Genomic DNA, 22,071 nt, shown 5'->3' on the forward strand with positions numbered 1-22,071 from the left:
TCGAAAATGGGAGTGGGCCAACACCTCCTTTTGCAACACGACATGACCACCTATATATGTTGCAACAACCTTGCCAACTTATTTAGTGGGTTGAACATCTATTTCACATTTCTTCTTCCTCTTGAAAAGTGGTAGTGCCAAGGAGAGGGTATGAACTTTGATCAAGGAATGTTCACTTAGTTGCTTTGTGCAACTTGTCAAATGTCTTAAGTTTCCTTCACAACTTCTCATGGTTCTTATATTACTTGTCTAAACCTCGAATTGAGACTATAACCATTCAACATCTCTAACTACTCAAAATCTTCAACCTTCGTTAGAGTCTTATTAGACGTGCACTCATGCCTGAAGCAAAACCTAACACTAGCATCTCGAATGTGCATGCTCATTCCCTCTTTTAATGCCTCATTGAAACCACATTATCGCATTGCTTAAAATGAAATGTTCATGTCTTAAGGAAAAACACCTACTCTGCTTATAACAACCTAAACTATGCGAATGACTAGGAGAGAACTCCATTTTCTCAAGATGAAAACATAGGGTCTTACAACCCCATTCGCGCAATAATTTGAATATATTTAACCTAAAGAAAAATGTGTATCCTACTCCTTCCAAATTTGGCATATGAATTTTAATAAGCTAACATTTGTTTTTAATTATTAAATCCATTTACTATATACTCTATTTTATTTTTACCCACTTAATATGCTAGAACACCTAAATATTTTCTATACAACCCAGTTAAAAATACTTGTTTCCTTCCAATATCTCACATTTTGCCTCCATAAATTTTAATAGAAAAATCATTGCATAAAAACATAACCTTAAAATTAGATTATTATTATTTTTATTATTATAATAAGTACTGCCCAATATCACAACTAAAAACATGTAAAAGCCTTTTAGTTTCTCAAATACAACTAAAATATGTGAGTGAAAATAAAATAATGTATCTATTTTTTTAGCATTGGAAAATTTGAACACTTTTTAAAAATTTAAATTTAAATTTTGCTTTAAATACCCCTCCCAACCAAAAAAATTTCATAGGGTGGAAAATGACATCTGAGAGAGACTTGTGAATTATGGTTTTACTACTAGCTGGCCCAATATCGAATCGAATCTTCAATCCACTGATCACGACCGACCTAATATGGAATGCCAATATCGAATCTTCAGTCCATTGATCACGGTAGATCCAATATCGAATGCCACCATCAAATCTTCATTCCATTGATCGCGACAGACCCAATATCGAATGCCACCATCAAATTTTCAGTGCAATATTGAACATGGCAGATCCAATATCGAATGCCACCATCGAATCTTCATTCAAAAATGCATAGGCATCTATTCTTGTTGTGGTTGGAAATATCTATCTTCCTGAAGAAACTATCCTCTTCTTGATATATTCAAAACTTGGTGAGTCATTCCGAGCCTTAACTTAATCTTTAAAAGAACGAGACTACCATTTTGGTACAGATTAGGGTTTGATTTATATTGTAAAAACTATCCCATTCTTACTTCCAGATGTGAAGCCGCATATAAATACCAAATATCACTTTTGTACATTCCATTTGGAGCCCAATCTGACACTCCAAACTATTTTTCTATGGAAACTAAATCCCAAAAACTGAAATCGCCATCACATTGTGATCCCATATGAATTGAGGCCTCCTCTCTTCGATAAAATCCTCAAGCTTTTTGAATCCATTGCCAGCATCTTCCCAGAAGAGTGAAAGTAGATTGGTCCCTGCCTGAGGGATAAGTTGAGGGTGCCTTGCATTGAGATGTTGTCAGTGGAGGTTGCCGTAGTGATCCCTTAGGTGAGTCTAGCCTTTGGTGCAGTGAAAGCTGAGGAAACACATGTGAGGATTTCCCTTTTGGTTGGGATCCATTCCTCTTCATTCAGAAGGGCCTTCGTGTCATTCCAAAGATGACATGGAAGATTTTCTATCTATGGTAAGTGCATGCTGATTAGATTTAAACACTCTTATTCAACATTTACCATTGTGTGACGCTCATTTTTGGTTACTTAAATATAACTCCCTTCTTGGTTTCAAGTCTAAGAGGTATCCAGTAATGGCTATGCTTCCAAAACCATAAGAATATCATGATGGAAAGCACATGTTCATTCAATTTCTATTATCTATGAATCCATTACAATAGCTAAAAAGGTCACTATGGTATTGAATCTAGTGGAATAGAGCGACCATGGAATTTAGTGGTATTAAGGCATGAAAACAAGAGAAAAAATATCCATGAATGATATCTATATCATTCCTTGTTAGAGAGAAGACCTTCAAAACATTACCTTTCTCACTCTAGAAAACAATAGCTAATTTGAAGTAAAATAGAAACATGTAGAAACCTAGGAGAATTATGATAGAAAACAAGTGCCTAAAAGCAATTGCCTACATCTGACATCTGATAGAAAACATTACCTTGCTCACTTTGTCCTTAGTATTTCTTTTTCTTCTTATGATCGTACACCTGATAAGATGATCCAAACAAATTATGCACGTGCTTTGAGCTGAAGTATATTAAAAAAAAACAATGGTGGCAAGAATGGTCCCTCCTTACTCAGAGAGAGAGAGCACAACCTGTAAAGCATAACAATAACAAAATAAAAGGATATAAACATTACATAGAATTTGGGTTTTTGATAGACTCAAGTTCTAATTTAAGAATTAGAACTGATATGCCTATAAATAACAATAAAGTGGATCTAGATATAATCTCAATATCTCAAATTTAAATCTGTTAAATTTGATGAGATTTGCTCAAAAACCTTGGTGATGGTATTGTGATATTCATCAGAGTTCGGGGATAGATATCATCGAAGAAAATTTTGAAGATCTGTTGAATAGAAAATATTGTTCTCTAGGATCATTTCCACCATCGATTCTTTGAAATATTTGTGTGGGTTAGATTAGGATTTCACCACCGTAAAGCTATCAGAGAACGAAATATTATTTGCTGAAATAGCAGGATGTTCAACACAATTTTCATAATCGGGAAAACAACCATGTGAATTCTGAGAATCAAGCTTGAGATTGTTTAACCCTCCTCTTAGTCTTGGCAAAGAATCCTTTAGATTTTCTTCCACTTTGGATGAGACTCGAGACCTTGATCTACTAGACATGTCCCGCTTCATGTCCAATCCTTTATAACTATCAAAATTCATGTGAGAACTTGAACTGGGTTGCCCAGAATCATACTTGTTACGAGAAGAGATTTTCTCAGAGTGTTGTTGGGTTTTCTACGGAAGAGTAATATTTGGCATGAGCTCTGCATTTCTGAATATAGTTGATGGAGGCTTAATACTATCTAGCTCCAATTCTTGAACAAATTTCTTTTGGTTCATATCCAAAATCAAAGTACTGTTGCCTAGATCAGGAGATTTTATGTTGAACAATGGAACTTCCTCACTAATTTATTCCTTTGATAACTCCTCAGCAGTTAATGAATTAGAGTAACTTGACCTACAAATGCAAGAGCTAGATCAAGTGATACTTGTGGTACTCACCATGAATGGATCATGAACCAAATCAAATATTTCTTTCACAGTTTTCCCAAGGGGTTGATCAAAATTCTGCCTCCAGTCTTGACTATCCTCATCTTGTACAGGGCTGGGAAATTGATCCACATTATTAGAACCACACTGATGAACATGTTTGCTTACCCGAGGCATATGAAAACTGCTAGTTTTTCGAGGAACAAGTTGGGTTCTCTCTAATTTCTCCATAGATTGCCTGATGTAATTCTTATTTTCAGGTTACCTAGAAGATTGATATATTTATTGAGATTCATGATCTTCTAAGCTTTCACTTCTCCATATATTATCATCTGTGACCTCCCTTGTTTTACACACTCATCTTACTGTATTTATGTAGTTGCAACCAACAAAGATTCTTGAGTCAATCAATGTAGTTGATATACACTTGCTAGTTATGTCCTTCTTCCCCTTGATTTTTATCTTGGATTCATTCATATGTTGATCAAATTCATTTCTCTGCTTTGCTTGCTCTAGAAATGTATTTACTCTGGTGCAAACTGTTTACACTTGTAAACACTTTCCAATATCGTTCTTTCACAACTGGAAGCTCATCATCAATAGTGAGAAATTGGAGTAGTTGCACTTCTATTAACTTTGTGAAATGAAACAGGTTGGGTTTGCTGAGATTAGTGAGAAAAAATGATCTTTTATATGCGCATTTAAAACTTTGACTGTGCTAACTTTCTTGTTAGTATATATCCTATGGTAGACACCAAGAAACAATTTTGATTTACAGAACATGAAAGAAAAATATGCTAGAAAGAACACATGTTTGTTGTGGGCTTCTTATTTTCCTCCTGGTGAATGATAAGATTTCAACCAGGTTCAGTTCATCCATATCTATTTCTGCATGTAATTGATGGATAGTCTCTTCCTCTTTGAGTTAGACACGGTGCTGATTCTATTGACATTCTTGCATGTGAGGTTGTAGACTGTGAATCCATACTCACCTTTATAAGCATATGGCAGAGCAAATTATGTTGAGCTTCTTGTGCCTGAATTTGTCATTTTTGTTGCAACATAGTTCTCCATTACCAAGGCACATACACTGTTGTGGATGTCCTCATGTGCATTTCCTTGTCAATGAAAAAGTTGGTATACTATTACCTTCTATAAATTACTCATGCCTCAAAATCCTTTGAATATTGTAATATATGTGAAGAGGGAAATGCCTAGGATAGTTGTTGTTGCCAATGTATTCATACATCCCAACGATAATGCCAATTTTAAATTTCCATGGTGAATTGGCCTCTTAAGGAGCAACCACATGTCTAGAGTGAGACGACAGAGCAAACTCAAGAGTCCAAAATCATAAACAGATTTACCAAAATCATAAGCATTATTCTCAAACTTAACCACAACAAACCTAGAATTGAAAAAGCTATATATTTTCCTGTAGCCTGATCTCAATGCCCTAGTACTGTTCAAAGAGGGCAATAGAACAAACGCTCCAGAGAATGCTGGGTGAAAGGAAATGCACAAGTTTTCTTGGTTCCTCCTAATGCAAAGAACACTTTTCCTTGAAAAGAAACCTTGGGACATAGATACTACATACCCTCTGATGAGTGCATTTACTTTAAACTTCAAAGCATAAATACAATCTTTGTGAAGGCCACAATGACTGGTCTTGGGAGAATTTACCTCTAATTTGAAAATCACATGCTTCACTTGGGATATGATGCCTCCTAGGAATCAAAGGTTGAGCCTGTGCAATTCCATTTGCTTGAATTCCAAACCCAATGATCCAGGTGGATGTTGGTGGCCACCTACCCATCCCATTTGGACCCCCACGACTATCTCTTTTAGTTTTTCTGTTTCCGTAATTGTAGCACAATTTACTATTTTTAATAGTTTTTCAGGTCTTGAACTTCCGGAGCCGTTTTGAGGCCCTAAACGACGTTTTTTGGGAAATTTGAGAGCAACATGGGTCCATGGACTGATGTTGCTCTACCCAAAGTTATAGTTCTTGGATAGATCTTTCTAATGAGCTATTGTACGCGTCAAATGGAGATCGGGTGCCAAAGTTACGACCCCGAGAAATTAATGTACCAATTTATCCAAACGGGGCCCACAATTTGGTGTTTCATCTTCTAGGGTTAGGTCTTGGGATGTTAAGGGTTTTCCATTGTTTCTCAGCTATAAGTAGGCCTTCGAGCCTCATCTGTAACACAGTTCAGAGGCATGTAGCCGCCACATCTCTTCTCGAAGATAAGCTACCATCGCCCTAGCTGGTTTATTTCCATCTCTGTTTGTAAGCATATTTTAGTATTTTACATTACTGAAATGAAGTATTATTTCCACTGCATCTTTGTGTATATGGTTATCTTTGTAATTTGTTGCGTTCCTATTTAAATCTAGAGCAGTGGTATCAGAGCGGTCTACTTTTTCTCTATTTTTCTTTGCATGTCCCCAATGAGGTCGAGATATAAGGAATTAGGGCTTGAACTGGTCGAACCTTTGCAAGACCAGCCTCGCCAATCCTGACGGCCTCCCATGGCAGATGAAAAGAAAGATGATGGGGTAGGATATCCTATCAAAATATTGCTCGAAGAAGTCCTCAAGTGGCAAAGGAACGCGATGATGGATAACTTTGCGCAGATCCTTCAATGGCTACCTAGAGGCGACGCATCGGCTTCCAATAGCTACTCTGGAAATGCCACACCGTTTAAGGTACAAATTAATTTTGAAATCCCCATCTTCAAGGGTCAAATAGACGCAGATGCCATAGATAAATGGTTAAATCTGCTAGATGGGTATCTTTCTATTGATGAATTTTCAAGTCAGGAAAATATTGTTTTCGCTCTTCTCAAAGCAACCCCCCATGTCAAGGATTGGTGGGAAACCTACTGCAAGCAGAAGAATGAAAGTACGGGCTCACTATTTTTAGCCGCACACACTTGGGATTCATTCCGGGATGCCGTCAAGGAGCAGTACTACCCTGTCAAAAGCTACGAGGACAAATACATCAAATGGACCACACTGCAGCAGGGATGAGACCAAGATGTACTGGAGTTTGCAAACATTTTTCATACCCTTTGCACACAATTGAGTATTAAAGATTCTGAGTTGCATCTATTACTCAAATACCATGGTTGCCTACACAGATACATCCAGGAAGAGATGGAGTTCCTAAACATCTCCTCGCTTGGCATGGCGTATCGATACGCTGTCAAAATCGAGCAAAAGTTCAAATAGAAGAAGCGAGACTTTGGATCTACAAATCCGAAGACCAAAGGAAAAAGCCAAGGCGGGGTGACCCAAGACAACCCGTCAAAGCCGCAAGAAAAGAAAAACACCCTGAAGTCGAAGGACACAGGAAAGTGGTGTGAGTTCCACAAGAGTCCCACTCATAACACAAGTGAGTGTCGAACCAAGTAGTCGCTGGTGGCCGAGTTGAAGGCTTCAGAATCAAATGCATGTTTCGACCCTGAGTCAGAACCCAATAAGGGGAATGGCAAAGGGAAGCAAATCATTGATGCAGAGCCCAGTCACTATTGCCACCACCAAGATCTAGAAGAATGAGCCCAAAGACCTAGAGGAGGGGGAGCATATTTTCCACTCACAAATGTGGGTGAAGGGTTCTTCGCTACAATTAATTGTCGGCAGTATCGGGTGGCTTCATGAAGGATGAGATCTCAAAGTTCTCCAGCAGCTCCGCCTTCCCTACAACATCAAGCCCTTCACAGATGAGGTATTGTGTGATGTTACACCTCTAGATGTTTGTGATGTATTATTAGGCCAGCCATACTTGTGGAGGCGACATGTTGTGTATGAGCCAAGGCCTCGTGCTGTCATTATTTCTTTGGATAATTCATTATACAGGATACCGGAGGTAGCCCCAACTACCACCACCTCTTTGATATCTACTAAGAAAGGCAGCAAGCTCATCTCCCAGACTAGGAAATTCATTTTCCGTCTGATTCGCTCCCAAAGTAAGGGAAAGATCATCACCACATCCATGACCCCTGCGAAGGGTTCCTCCACGACCCAACAGTAGCAAGGGAATACAGTCATGACAAAACACAAGAACAACTTCTCCTCACCCACAGGGGTACCACACAAGCTTCAGGTGGGCAACAAAGTCTGGTTGCATCTGCAGAAAGAATGCCTTACAAGAGCCCATCAGAAGCTCCGACCACGCCGACATGGTCCTTACACCATTACTAAGGCTGTGGGAAATAATGCTTTGGAGCACAACATTCCTCCATTCCTTCACCTACACCAAGTGTTCAATGTGTACCACCCTCAACCATGCTTCCCACCATTACTGGACACATCTGAGATTGCAGAACAACTCACCAAGGACCAAGTTCAACAGATGGAGGAACTCAACACAATGGGGACCATTGCTTCCTAAGGGGGGAGGAATGATCCAGGTGGATGTTGGTGGCCACCTACCTATCCCATTTGGACCCCCACAACTGTCTCTTTCAGTTTTTCAGTTTCTGTAATTGTAGCACAATTTACTATTTTTAGCAGTTTTTCGGGTCTTGAACTTCTGGAGCCATTTTGAGGCCCTAAACGACGTCTTTTTGGAAATCTTGGAGCAACATGGGTCCATGGACCCATGTGTTTCTCTTCCAAAAGTTATAGTTCTCGGATAGATCTTTCTAACGAGCTATTGTACACGTCAAATGAAGATCGGGTGCCAAAGTTACGACCCCAGGAAATTGATGTACCAATTTACCCAAACGAGGCCCACAATTTGGCGTTTCATCTTCTAGGGTTAGGTGTTGGGATGTTAAGGGTTTTCCATTATTTCTCAACAATAAGTAGGTCTTAGAGCCTCATTTGTAACACAGCTCAGAGGCATGTAGCTGCTGCATCTCTTCTCAGAGAGAATCTACCATCGCCCTAGCTGGTTTATTTCGATCTCTGTTTGTAAGCATATTTCAGTATTTTACATTAATGAAATGAAGTATTATTTTGGCTGCATCTTTGTGTATATGGTTATCTTTATAATTTGTTGCGTTCATGTTTACATCCGGATCACCCAAGCGATCAACAATGATGATATTCATAATCCCACAAGCATAAATTTTCACTAGTGTTGTGAATTGATTAACCTAGTGCCACTTTAAAACCAAAATATCTAAACAAATGAAGTGGATGAGGGGAATATGATTGCATGTTATGAATTGAAACATGCCTTACCACATTTGGTAGAAGGAAGGCATGCAATGTTCGATATATACCTTCGATTTGCACCACTGTGGAAACAAGGCTTAGCACATTTGGTACATGGAAGGCATACAATGTTCGATATATACCTTCGATTTTCATCATTGTTGAGGATGAGCTCCCAATTGTGAAAGAACAATATTGGTAAGTGTTTACAAGTGTAAACGATTAGCACCACAGTGAGAAGCCATGTAACCAACTATGATCCATGTCTTACAGTGTTTTCCTACCTATATGAGTGGAAGAAATTTACAGTTGAATCTCAAAAACCTTGATGATGGTATTGTGATATTCATCAAAGTTCAAGGACAGATAACATGGAAGCAGCTTCTGAAGATATGTTGAATAGTGAATATTTTTCTCCAAGATCATTTCCATTATCGAATCTCTAAAATCTTTGTGTGGGTCATATGAGGATTTCATCACCGCAAAGCTATTAGAGAACGGAATATTCTTAGCTGAACTAGTAGGATGTTTAGTACAATTTTCATACTTGGGAAAATGACCATGTGAACCATTCTAAGAATCGAGCTTGATCTTGTTTAACCCTCCTCTTAGTCTTAGAAAACAATCCTTCAGATTTTATTCTACTTTGGATGAGACTCGAGACCTTGATCTACCAGGCATGTCTCGCTTCGTGTCCAATCCCTTATAACTGTTAAAATTCATGTGAGAACTCGAACTGCGTTGCGTAGAATCATACTTATTATGAGCATAGATTTTCTTAGAGTGTTGTTGGGTTTTCTTCGGAAGAGTAATATTTGGCATAGGCTGTGCATTTCTGAATCTAGTTGATGGAGGCTTAATGCTTTCTAGATCCAATTCTCGAACAAATTTCTTGTGTTTCATCTCCAAAATTGAAGCACGTCAACCTGGATCAAGAGATTTTATGTTGAACAATGGCACTTCCTCACTGATTTATTTCTCTGATAGCTCCTCAGGAGTTAATGAATTAGAGTCACTTGACCTACAAATGTAAGAGCTATAGCAAGTGATACTTGTGGTACTCACCATGAATGACCCATGAACCAGATCAAACATTTCTTTCATAGTTTTCCCAAGGGGCTAATAAAAAATCTGTCTCCAGTCATGATCAACCTCATCTTATATAGGGCTGGGAAATTGAGCCACATTATTAGAACCATACTGGAGACCATGTTTTCTTACTTGAGGCCTCTCTAAACTGCTAGTTTTTGGAGGACCATTTTTGGAGGACCAAGCTGGGTTTGCTCTAATTTCTCCATAGATTTCCTGTTGTAATTCTTCTTTTTAGGTTGCCTAGAACATTGATATATTTTCTGAGCTTCATGATATTCTAAGCTTTCACTGCTCCATATATTATCATCTGTGACCTCCATTGTTTTCCATGCCGAGCTGACATTTGTTATGCAGTTGCAACCAACAGAGATTCTTGAGTCAATCAATGTAGTTGTTCTACACTTACTAGTTATCTCCTTCTTCCCCTTGCTTTTTGTTAGGTCCCTATAATACTAGTGATTCCCCCATTACTATTGTCATTGTAGCCCTTATTGTTATTGTTGTGCCCCTATTGTTCCCATATTGTTATTATTGTGCCCCATATAAGCCCACTATTGTTATTTTTGTGCCCTATATTATTATTGTTATGTCAGCTTTGATTATATTGTGACACCTTAGACTCCTATATATAGAAAGGAGGTTTTTTCATTTGTATCATCCAAGAATTGTTCAATTGTGTAATGTAAAGGAGGCTGCCCCCTCAAATAGGTTGATTTCTAAGTCGTTGATCTATCTTTTCTATATTTTTGTGAGCTAGTTGCATAACATTTGGTATTAGAGGTTTCGATTCTAGGGTTTCGCTACTCCAAAATAGGTCATCATGGAATTTTCACTATAACTTTTGTTCTGTGCCATTTCAGACACTAAAAAGAACAACCCATTTGAGCCAAAATCTCGATAATCCTCGGGTCTAGATTTCCAGTGTTGTCTCACTACATTTTTAGAGATATGATCCAAGGAAGTTAGGGTTTTTGCAGGCTCCCGAATTACATCCCAAATAGGTGACCTTGGGAAAATCGTCATAACTTTCTCTTTGAGTTTTAGATTAAAATTTCATAAGAAGTTGTAGAAAGAGAACAAATTGTAGTTTTCTGTGCATAGTTTTCATGTCCGAAGGTTGAAACAGTGACACGTGGGACTTCGTACTAATTCTCTCTACTAAAAAAGTGTATAATCACGCCATCTTGGGAGATTGGGCATAATGCTTCCTTGGAGAATCCAATTTTGATTAGAATGGTGGCATTAGAAAGAGGACTCAGAGGGATACCATAGGTTGCAATTTTAGACCTTGGAGATCCGAAATTTCAGAGACACATCAGATACAATATTGAGCTCCTACAAAGTGAAAAATGGTGCGTAGTTTTTTAAAACTTTTGCATAAGTTTGGTTTGACAAATTAGTTTGAAGGAATTCAGAGGGAATGGTGAAGCATAATTATCATTAATTTATGCCCCAAAGAAAGAAAATGGAAACACCTAGTAAGCAACCTGAAAGCTCTAGCATGACTCATGAAGAAGAGGAACAAATGCAACATGATATATCAAAATTACGAGACCAAGTGCAACAAAATTCACTCTCACAAAAAGTAATGGAAGCTAAGACGGATGGTTTAAATAAAGGTGTAGAAGCTAAGATGAATGATGTGGAAGCTAAGATGAATGACGTGGAAGCTAAGATGGATGGTGTTGAAGCCAATATGGATGGTTTAAAGAAATGCGTGGAAGCTAATATGGATGGTTTAAAGAAAGGCGTGGAAGCTAAGATGGATGGTTTAGAAGAGAAACTTAAAGGCAACACGGAAGAATTGAAGACAAATTTGACAAAGTTTATGCAAGAAATGATTACTAATGGTGAAAGGGTAGTAAAGGAAACTCATGATGAGAAAAAAATAAATGTTAATCATGATTTCATAGACTCTAATGTTGGATCGAAGACCCACCATGTTCCAAAGATCGATATGATGACGTTTGATGGCAAGGATCCCATAACATGGATACTATAGATGGAGCAATATTTCGATCTCCATAATGTGCAAAACACACAAAAGGTACGCGTTGCAACTTTATATTTGGAACCAAATCAGTTTGTATGGTATCGATGGCTTTGATATTGTAAAAAAATTGTCACTTGGGAAATTTTTATGGATGAAATGACAACACATTATGAGGATACAAAAGGCAACACTTTTTTAAGCCAATTGACAAATATCAAACAAAAGGTTCAATGATGGAGCACATTGAGGACTTCCAAAAATTGAATATAAGGGTAAAAGATATTCCAGAGGAGCATAGGATTGATGTGTTCATAGGGACTTTAAAGGATAACATCCAACATGAGGTTCGCCTCTAGGGGACCTGATTCATTGGAGAAGGCATTTAGGTTGGCAAGAAAAATGGAAAGAAAAATTATGGCAACAAGGAATCCTATCACTCACAATTAGAAAGATGGAATTGTTGTTTCCCCTAGCCTTCCATAACCTACAAGGTTGACACCACAACAATTGGAAGAAAAAAGAGCAAAAGGGATTTGTTACAATTGTGATAGCAAATACACTAAAGGTCATAAGTTGTGCTGAGATTGTGAAGAGGAGGAAGAAAATGAACAAGATATGTCAAAAGAAGAGGATATACACCAGGAACAAACCCTAGAGAAAGAAGAAATGAATCCGACCATATCTTGTAATGCATTGGCCAGAATTACTACTCCTCAAACTATCAAGATAGAAGAACATATCAAGAACAAAAAGGTAATAGTGTTGATTAATTTGGGAAATACCCATAATTTTATTCATTGTAATATAGCCAAGGAATTGAATTGCTTCATATATCCAACACCAGAGTGTCAAGTGATGGTTGCAAGTGGAGGAACTATACATTTCTCTAGAAAGTGCCATAATATCAATCTATCCATGGGAGAATATGTATTGAATAGCCCAATGATTTCCATTCCAATGGGTGGGGCTGATGTTGTACTAGGAGTCCAATGGCTACAATCCTTGGGTACAATAGCTTTTAATTTTCAAGAAATTTTTATGAAATTTTCTTCAGAAGGAAAGGAAGTTGAATTAAGGGTTATCGCAGGGAAACTAAGAAAGATAATCAACTCTAACGGAATGACAAAGCTTCTAAACAAAGAACAATGAGACTCCTAAATACCTCCCACCTATTCGTGATCATGATCATGCTATTCATTTGATTCCAGGAAGTGTTCCTCCAAACATCAGGCCTTACAGATATACCTATGCCCAAAAGAGGGAAATTGAACATATGGTTGTAGAAATGCTAGAGGCTGGTATAATTCAACCTAGTCAAATTTCTTTCTCTGCTCCTGTAGTATTGGTTCACAAGAAGGATGGATCATGGTGCATGTGTCTAGATTATAGGGAGCTCAACAAGCTCACTATTAAAGACGAATTTTCCATTCCTGCCATTGATGAATTATTGGATGAATTGTATGGATAAATTTACTTCACCAAGTTGGATCTTCGTTCAGAATATCATCAAATCATAATGAAGATTGAAGACATTCCGAAAATAGCATTTAGAACTCATGAGGGTCATTATGAATTTTTGGTCATGCCTTTTGGCCTTACCAATGCACCTTCTACATTTCAAGGTTTGATGAATTCCATTTTCAAACCCTTCCTTAGAAAATTTGTTTTAGTATTTTTTGATGATATACTCATCTACAACAAGTCTTGGAAGGATCATGTTCAACATGTTGACAAGGTGCTCAAACTATTGGAGGAGAAACAATTATATGCAAAAAGTTCCAAATATTTCTTTGGAGTACAAGAGGTGGAATGTCTGGGTCATATTGTATCTCATGAAGGTGTTAAGGTAGACCCTAGCAAAATTAAAACCATTAAGGAATGGAAAATCCCCACATCCATAAAGAATTTGCGAGGATTTCTTGGGTTGATAGGGTATTATTGCAAGTTTGTTAAGAATTATGGGAGAATAACAACACCTATAACAACATTATTGAAGAAAGATGCATTTTCATGGACTCCAGAAGCAATGAAGGCCTTTGAACATATTAAAGAGGCAATTTGACAAGCATTGGTCTTAGCTATGCCAGAATTCACAAAAGCCTTAATTGTGGAATGTGATGCCTCAGTAAATGGAATTGGTGTTGTTTTAATGCAAGACGAAATACCCATTTCTTTCGAAAGTCATCCAATCAAAGGAAAGTATTTACACAAAGCTATTTATGAGAAGGAAATGTTGGCAATACTACATGCACTTAAGAAATGGCGACCCTACCTAATGGGAAGATACTTCAAGGTAAAAATGGATCATGATAGTCTTAAATACTTTTTAGAATAAATATTATCTTCAGAAGAGCAACAAAAATGGGTCACGAAGATGTTGGATTATGACTTTGAAATCATCTACAAAAAAGGGAAGCAAAATGTTGTGGAAGATGCACCCTTAAGAAAGGATGAGGATGTGGAAGAATTTCTTTGTGCCATTTATATTATCCAACCAGATTGGATAAATGAAGCAAGGGATGAATGGAATTATGATGAAGAAGTGTGGGCACTCATTCGAAAGTTACAACAAGATCCCAGTACATCTGATACATTTAGTTGGAAAAATGATTCGTTATGGTACAAAGACCGCTTATACCTATGTAAGAAATCCCAACTCAAACAAAATATTCTTATGGAATTGCACACCTTTCCCTTAGGAGGGCACTCGAAGATTTCTAAAAACTTACCACAGGGTTAAGAAGGAATTGTTTTAGGATGGCCTTAAATTGGATATTCAAAAGTTTGTGGCGGAATGTTTGGTTTTCCAACAAAATAAAGTTGAAACAATTAAGACCCCAAGTCTATTACAACCTTTATCCATTCCAAGCCAACGTTGGGAGGAGGTTTCAATGGATTTTATCACAGGATTACCCAAGTCCGAACGAAAGAGTGTTATCATGGTGGTAGTTGATAGACTTACCAATTATGCACACTTTTGTGCATTATCTCATCCATTTAAAGCGAGTACAGTTTCTACTGCATTTATGGAAACAATTCAAAAGCTACATGGAAACCCAAATATTATTGTCAGTGACAACGATCCCATTTTCACTAGAAATTTTTGGACAAAATTATTTTCTTGTCTTGGTACTCAGTTAGCTCATAGCTCATCTTATCATCCTCAATCTGATGGAGAAATTGAGATAGTAAACAAGTGTCTGGAAGGATATATTCGTTGCTTTGTATATGATAAACATACACAATGGGTCAAATGGTTGCCTCTAGTTGAATGGTGGTATAACACTTCCTTCCATACTGCAGCAAAAATGACTCCATTTATGGCACTTTATGTATATCATCCACCGTCCATCACATCATATTTAAGAGAAAATTTTAAGGTTCAAGCAGTGGAAGATCACATCAAGCATCAACAACAAGTTCTCCAACTCTTAAAGGATAACCTCACTTTGGTACAAAATAGAATAAAACAACAGGTAGATCAACATCGCAACGAAAGAAGTTTTGATGTAGGTGATTGGGTATTCCTATGACTACAACCATATAAACAAATTCCCCTCAATCAAGCTAAGAAAGATAATAAATTATCACCAAAGTATTACAGTCCATACAAGGTGTTGCAAAAGATAGATACTATGGCATACAAATTGGAGCTTCCTGCAACTTCCCGACTGCACCCAGTTTTCCATGTTTCATGCTTAAAGAAGGTTATAGGAAACAACCTCCCTGTTCAAACCATATTGCCAGAACTTGATGAGGAATGAAGAATCATATTGGAACCTGAAGCAATCACAGAAACAAGAACTCGACAGCTACAAAATCGATCAATTTTAGAGTATCTCATCAAGCGGAAGAACTTACCCGCTGAATATTCCACATGGGAGGATGAGAATTTTATACAGAAGCATCCAGAACTACTCAAGCGTTGAGGACAACACTTTTTTGAAGGAGAGGGGCATGTTAGGTCCCTATAATACTAGTGATTCCCTCATTACTATTGTCATCATAGCCCTTATTGTTATTGTTGTGCCCCTATTGTTCCCATATTGTTATTATTGTGCCCCATAGAAGCCCACTATTATTATTTTTGTGCCCTTATATTATTATTGTTATGTCGAATTTGATTATATTGTGACCCCTTAGACTCCTATATATAGAATGGAGGTTTTGTCATTTGTATCATCCAAGAATTGCTCATTTGTGTAATGTAAAGGAGGTTGCCCCCTCGAAGAGGCTGATTTCTAAGTCGTTGATCTATCTTCTCTATCTTTTTGTGAGTTGGTTTCATAACACTTTTTCTATTGCATTCATTCATCTACTCAACAAATTCATTTCTCTACTTTGCTTGCTCTAGAAATAGATCTACTATGGAGCAAATCATTTATACTTTCAAACACTTGCCAATATCATTCTTTCACAATTGGGAGCTCATCATCAACAATGAGAAATTGGAGCAGTTGCACTTCTATTCATTTTGTGAAATGCAACAGGTTGGGTTTGCTGAGCTGAGTGAGAAGATATGATCTTTTATATGCATTTGAAACTTTGACTGTGCCAACTTTCTTGTTAGTATATATCCTATGGTAGACACTTGGAAATATTTTTGATTTACAGAACAAGAAAGAAAAATATGCTAAAAAGAGCACATGTTTGTTGTGGGCCTCTTCTTGTCCTCCTGGTGAATGATAAGATTTCTACCATGTCCAGTCCATCCATATCTATTGCTATATGTAATTTATGGATAGTCTCTTCCTCTTTGAGTTCTGCTGGTGCTGATTCTATTGATATTCTTACATGTGAGGATGTAGACTGTGAATCCATACTCACTTTTGTAAGCATATGGCAAAGAAAATTATGTTCAGATTCCTGTGCTTGCATTTTTCATTTTTATTGCAACATAATTCTCCATTACCAAGGAACATACATTGTTGTGGATGTCCTCTAGTGCATTCACATTCCTTTTTAGTGAAAAACTTGATATATTGTTACCTGCTATCAATTACTCATGCCTCAAAATCCTTTGAATATTGTAATATATGTGAAGAGGGAAATGCCCAAGATAGTTATTGTTGCTAATGTATTCATGCATCCCAACGACAATCCCAATTTTAAATTTCTATGGTTAATTGGTCTCTTAAGGAGAAACTACATGTCTAGGGTGAGACAACAGAGCAAACTCCAGAGTCCAAAATCATAAACAGATTTACCAAAAGCATAAGACTTATTCCCAAACTTAACCAAAAAAAACCTAGAATTGAAAAAGCTATATATTTTATTGTAGCTTGTTCTCAATGCCCTAGTACTGTTCACAGAGGGTAAGAGAAAAAAATATCTAAAGAATGTTGGGTGAAAGGAAATTCACAAGTTTTCTTGGTTCCTCCTATTACAAAGAACACTTTTCCTTGAAAAGAAACCCCAAGACATAGGGACTACAGGCTCTCTGATGAATGCATTTCCTTTAAAATTTAAAGCATAAATACAATCTTTGTGAAGGCCACAATGACTGGTCTTGGGAGAATTTAGCTCTAATTTGACAGTCAGAGGATTCACTCGGGATCTGATGCTTCCTAGGAATCAAAGGTTGAGCCTATGCAATTCCATTTGGTTGAATTCCAAACCCAATCAATCAACAATGATGATATTCATAATCCCACCTGCATAAATTTTCACTAGCGTTGTGAATTGATCAATCCAATTCCACTTTAAAACCAAAATATATACACATACAAAGTGGATGAGGGGAATATGATTGCATGTTATGAATTGAAATAGGCCTTACCACATTTGGTATAAGGAAGGCATGAAATGTTCGATATATACCTTCGATCTGCACCAGTGTTGATGCTGAGCTCCCAATCGTGAAAGAATGATATTGGAAAGTGTTTGCAAGAGTAAATGATTTTCACCATAGTGAGAAGCCCTGTAACCCACTATGATCCATATATTATAGTGTTTTCCTACCTATATGAGTGGAAGAAATTTGTAGTTGGATCTCAAAAACCTTGATGATGGTATTGTGATATTGATCAGAGTTTAGGGACATATAACATTGAAGCAGCTTCTAAAGATCTATTTAATAGAAAATATTGTTCTCCAAGATCATTTCCACCATCTAATCTCTGAAATATTTGTGTTGGTCAAACGAAGATTTCACCACCGTAAAGCTATCAGAGAACAAAATATTCTTAGCCAAAATAGCAGGATGTTCAACACAGTTTTCATACTCGGGAAAATGACCACATGAACCATTCTAAGAATCGATCTTGAGCTTGTTTAGCCCTCTTCTCAGTCTTGGAAAATAGTCCTTTAGATTTTCTTCTACTTTGGATGAGACTCAAGACCTTGATCTACCAAGCATGTCCTACTTTGTGTCCAATCCTTTATAACTGTCAAAATTCATGTGAGAACTTGAACTAGGTTTCCCAAAACCATACTTTTTTACGGGCAGAGGTTTGCTAAGAGTGTTATTAGGTTTTCTTCGGAAGAGTAATCTTTGTCATGGGATCTACATTTCTGAACCTAGTTGATGGAGGCTTAATGCTCTCCAACTCCAATTCTTGAACAAATTTCTTCCGGTTCATTTCCAAAATTGAAGTACTGTTACCTCAATCAAGATATTTAATGTTGAATAATGGAACTTCCTCACTAATTTATTCCTCTGATATCTCCTCAGGATTTAATGAATTAGAGTCACTTGAACTACAACTTCAGGAGATATAGAAAGTGATACTTGTGGTACTCACCATGAATGGCTCATGAACTAGATCAAACATTTCTTTCATAGTTTTCCCAAGGGGATGATCAAAATTCTGCCTCCAGTCCTGATCATCCTCATCTTGTACAGAGCTAGGCAATCGAGCCAAATTATTAAAATCATGCTGAAGAACATGTTTTCTTACCTGAGGCCTCTACAAGTTGCTAGTTTTTCGAGGACCAAGATGGTTTCTCTCCAATTTCTCCATAAATTGCCTGTTGTAATTCTTCTTTTCAGGTTTCCTAGAACAGTGATATACTTGTTGAGCTCCATGATCTTCTAAGCTTTCACTCCATATATTATCATCTGTGACCTCCCTTGTTTTCGACACTGAGCTGATAGTAGTTCTGCAATTGCAACGAACAGAGATTCTTGAGTCAATCAATGTAGTTGATCTACACTTTCTTGTTATCTCCTTCTTCCCCTTTATTTTTCTCTTGGATTAATTTATCTATTGATCAACTTCATTTCTCTGATTTGCATGCTTTGGAAATAGATTTATTATGGTGCAAATTGCTTACACTTGCAAACACTTGCCAATATCGTTCTTTCACAATTGGGAGCTCATCATCTACAATGAGAAATTGGAGCGGTTACACTTCTATTCACTTTGTGAAATGCAACAGGTTGGGTTTGCTGAGCTGAGTGAGAACAAATGATCTTTTATATGTACATTTGAAACTTTGACTGTGCCAACTTTCTTGTTAGTATATATCCTATGGTAGACACCTGGAAACAATTTTGATATACAAAACATGAAAGAAAAATATGCTAAAAAGAACACATGTTTGTTGTGGGCTTCTTCTTGTCCTCCTAGTGAATGATAAGATTTCTACCAGGTTCAGTCCATCCATATCTATTGCTACATATAATTTATGGACAATCTCTTCCTCTTTGAGTTCTGCTGGTGCTGACTCTATTGAAATTCTTACATGTGAGGCTGTAGACTGTGAATCCATACTCACGTTTGTAAGCATATGGCAGAGAAAATTACGTTCAGCTTCCTGTGCTTAAATTTTTCATTTTTTTTGAAACATAATTATCCATTACCAAGGAACATACACTGTTGTGGATGTCCTCCTATGCATTCACTGTCCTTGTCAATGAAAAAGTTGATATATTGTTACCTGCTATCAATTACTCATGCCTCAAAATCATTTGAATATCATAATATATGTGAAGAGGGAAATGCCCAAGATAGTTGTTGTTGCCAATATATTCATACATCCCAACAACAGTGCCAATTTTAAATTTCCATTATGAATTTGTCTCTTAAGGAGCAACCACATGTCTAGGGTGAGACAATAGAGCAAACTTAAGAGTCCAAAATCATAATCAGATTTACCAAAAGCATAAGCCTTATTCCCAAGCTTAACCACAACAAACCTAGAATTGAAAAAGATATATATTTTCCTTTAGCTTGATCTCAATGCCCTATTATTGTTCATAGAGGGAAAGAGAACAAATGCTCCAGAGAATGCTGGGTGAAAGGAAATTCACAAGTTTTCTTGGTTCCTCCTAATGCAAAGAACACTTTTCCTTGAAAAGAAACCCCAAGACACAGAGACTACAAACCCTCTGATGAATGCATTTCCTTTAAATTTCAAAGGAAAAATAATTTTTTTATGAAGGACACTATGACTGGTCTTGGGAGAATTTAACTCTAATTTGAAAATCAGAGGCTTCACTTGGGATCTAATGCTTCCTATGAATCAAATTTTGAGCCTGTGGAATTCCATTTGGCTGAATTTCAAACCCAAGTGATCAGCAGTGATGATATTCATAATCCCACCTGCACAAATTTTCACAAGCGTTGTGAATTGATTAACCCAGTGCCACTTTAAAACCAAAATATCTGAACATACGAAGTGGATGAGGGGAATATGATTGCATGTTATGAATTGAAACATTCCTTACCACATTTGGTACAGGGAAGGCATGCAATATTCAATATGTACCTTCGTTTTGCACAACTGTTGATGATGAGCTCCCAATCGTGAAATAACAATATTGGCAAGTGTTTGCAAGTGTAAACGATTTGTACCACCATGAGAAGCCATGTAACCCACTATGATCCATGTCTTATAGTGTTTTCCTACCTATATGAGTGGAAGAAATTTGTAGTTGGATCTGCTTGTGACCATTATAACTTGGATGGATTTTATTATTTGGGTTTTGTTTCTTCTTGGAAAACATGCAATTATCCTTGATTTATAACTTTGAAATATCTTGATTTTTATGTCTATATTCATGTTTTGGTACTTTTTGGTTCTCTTATATTTAAGGTGACTTCTCATAATTGTTTCAAGTTTTTCCTATTTTTGCATGGGTGCGTTTTAGCTTCCATCTTTATATATATTTCATACTCGCTAATATTTATCATGCAAAACTCATTCATTGGTTATGATGTTCTCAACAAACTTGCAATTCCCTAGCCTAAACAATACTGACATGTAAGAATTATTTATTATATTTTTTCTTTGATTAGTGTAATTGTTGGCTACTTTGAAGATATCAGTGAGGAATCTAGAGTATCATCAGACAATAATCTAAATAGTGCACCTCCTTTTTTTGGATCTTAGGCCAAATATACAGAAGGTATATTTCTGGAGACAACCTTCGTGCACTCTTCAATGGTTGGCATGTTGGATGCTTCTGCAGAGGATGCTATTGAACATGGTGGATGGTAAGGGCTAGAACATGTAACACTTTATAACATTTTCTAATACCTATTTAAATGCATATGAGCCTTTAATATCTATTTTTTTTTCTTCTTGTTAAAACTTAAAGTGCGTACTTAATTTAATTAATCTTTGTTGTACTGATGGAACCGTTTTTCACATACATTTGTAGTTTAATATTGTTTTTGTTTCTTACAAAATTGTATGCATATGTTTGGCATTATTATAATGTTATTTATGATGAATAAACCCTATTTTAAGGGGTTGTTGTATGGAGAATCCTCTAGAAAGGCACAAATGTTAAGGAAAAACAATATTTTAGTGGAGCATTCAGTATAGAAGGGGGACACTTGGATGGTTTGATTATCTCAAGGTCATAATGAAGGCTTGCTTACTGGAGCATCCCACATTTAGCAGAATCTAGATTATTCATTTATATTTTATTCCATATAAAGTGTAAAGCAAACCTATAAAAGGAGGCCTCTTATCCATTGGCAATAATTCATTGTGGAGAAATTACATAGACAATTTTATTTGGGGTTGAAGCTTGATTCTGGAAAAATATTCAGGGATGATTTGTACCCATGGTCATCATCATTTTGTTTCAGATTTATTTTGTTGGGCATGGAATCCCCCCAAGGCATGTTTTGGGGCTCAAAGCCCAAGTTTTGACCGAATGGTGTTGTAAAGCTCCGTGAATTACGGGTGCGGAAGTATGTTAGAGTCAAAGGGTTGTCTGCCCTAGTTTTGTAATGTAATGTCGGCCTACTGGACCATGGGATTGTATAAATAGAGCAAGGCTCTAAGTGTAAGATAACGAAGTAGTAGAGAGAAAGAGAAAGAGTCTAAGTGACTAAGTGTGTCTTTGAGT

The sequence above is a fragment of the Pinus tabuliformis genome, chromosome 6 (assembly GCF_031772625.1).
Source record: "Pinus tabuliformis cultivar Carrire ecotype Pingquan chromosome 6, CPIR1, whole genome shotgun sequence".
Lineage (NCBI taxonomy): Eukaryota > Viridiplantae > Streptophyta > Pinopsida > Pinales > Pinaceae > Pinus > Pinus tabuliformis.